This window comes from Elephas maximus, chromosome 3 (genome assembly GCF_024166365.1).
Source record: "Elephas maximus indicus isolate mEleMax1 chromosome 3, mEleMax1 primary haplotype, whole genome shotgun sequence".
Lineage (NCBI taxonomy): Eukaryota > Metazoa > Chordata > Mammalia > Proboscidea > Elephantidae > Elephas > Elephas maximus.
The window spans coordinates 183,615,334-183,617,140 of record NC_064821.1 but is presented as its reverse complement, the minus strand read 5'-3'; the positions used below and the strand labels follow the sequence as shown (position 1 = coordinate 183,617,140).

General features: G+C 42.1%; 1 non-coding gene across 1 annotated transcript; it reads left to right on the top strand.

The window, feature by feature from the left end:
- The first annotated feature begins 387 nt into the window (after nt 1-387).
- LOC126074125 (U6 spliceosomal RNA) lies at nt 388-494 on the top strand. The gene has a single exon (XR_007516933.1). It is a non-coding gene; the product is annotated as a U6 spliceosomal RNA (small nuclear RNA).
- The last annotated feature ends 1,313 nt before the right edge of the window (nt 495-1,807 follow it).

The window sequence follows — 1,807 nt, the reverse complement described above, 5'->3', positions numbered from 1 at the left end:
TGAAACACTGAATGAAGAATCTGTGCTTAGTGGGCCCATGTCAATAAAGTCAGGCTGATGGCACTTTATATTCCTTGCACCATTTTCCCACACCCTTAATAGCCATTCCCACACATATTCCCCAGGCTTCTGTTTGTACACATTAGAAAAGGAAAGTCGTTCTTTTGGAGTGTAGCATACCTCCTTCTGGATCACACTTTGTACTTCACCTTTGGGGATCACTGGGACTTATGGCTATGTATGGATCCGGAAGCAAAAATGGATGGTAGGGGTGAGTCTCGGGAACTTTCAGCAATGCCTTGTAGGCCATCTACCTCAGGTGATGTCCCAGACAATGCCCCAGGCACCGCCTCAGGTGATATCTCAGACAAAGACTCTCAAGGCACAGTGCTCGCTTTGGCAGCCCGTATACTAAACTTGTAAGGAGACAGAGAAGATAACGATGGCCCCTGCACAAAGACGACGCGCAAATTCGTGAAGCATTCCATATTTTTATTCTTCCCTTGCAAGTTATTAAAGAGCATTAAAGCTTATCAGAAAAATTGCTGACACTACTTTGATTTATCATCATTTGAAACGACAAATATTTGAAGACCAAAAGGAGGGGGGCATGCTTAAATGGCTCTGCCTCGGAAGAATAATTTGTGTCAGGGAACGTAAATATAAATGTTGCCAACTTACCATGCAAAAGTCAGTCAAACAGAAATGGCAACACGAGCTTTGAGGTTTGTAGGACAAAAGGGCAAGAGAAAAGTAAAATGGCCTACAGATACGGCAGGTGGCAGGTACTGTATGCAGAAGAGTGTTTGTTTAGTTTATTCATCACCTTTTGCCCTTAAACACTAGAATTCCAATAAACTAGAAAACTGGACTTTAAGGAAAAACCAACCTTTTAGATTTTCTTGGAAGATCTACACTTAAGTATTCTGAAAGTTTTTTACTTTATTTTAAACCATTGCTGCTTCCTTTTTTTTCCACCCGAAAACAGAACTGAGTGGGTTTGAAGAAGTTTGCATAGAGGAACGATAATATAAAAAAGTCACTCATCAGGAAAAATTAAAAAAAAAAACGCTTCAGGCACATCTGGGTTAATCTCATCAGATGGTGGTGGAAGGGATAATGGTTTTACTGGGCAGGGTGGCTTAGCAGACAAAGATGAAATAGTCTCTTCAGATGGGAGGAAGAGGGCTGCTTCTGTTTTCGGTAGGGATTCAATGGAATTTAGGGGCTCATTGTCCCCAGCTTCCTGATTATCTGCCCATAGGTCCCCATCCCAAGTTTCAGGACCCCATTCTTCCCAATCACCTTAACATCAGATACCACTTGAGTCTGGGAATTCAGTTGGCTTTGTAACTCAGCCACTCTTACTATAAGACTGTAGGTTTTCTTTGAGGCCTCAAATTGGCAACTTTGAGGTCTTTGATGAGGTGCTTGAGCTGTGACTCAGAAGCCCTGAGCTCATCTATTTCTTTCACTTTTCTGAGAAAGTAGGACCAACCAAGCAGCTTCCCTATACTTCTCATTCTGACATAATTGAAGAAAACTATCAAACATATGATCACTCAGGGCCTCGCTTCTCACCAATACTTGACCTATTGGTGATGACATTTGCATATTAATACTGCCACCTCACACCATGGATTAGCAGCACCCTCTTTACTACTGGAGGCAGAGTCATCAGCATCTTTAAGATTAGTCAGACTGGACAACTGATTTAGAAAACTCATCCTTATGATTCTGTTTCTCTGGACCACTCTCACCATCAAATGTCTTAGGCTGGGTTCTCTAGGGAAGCAAAACCAAGGAA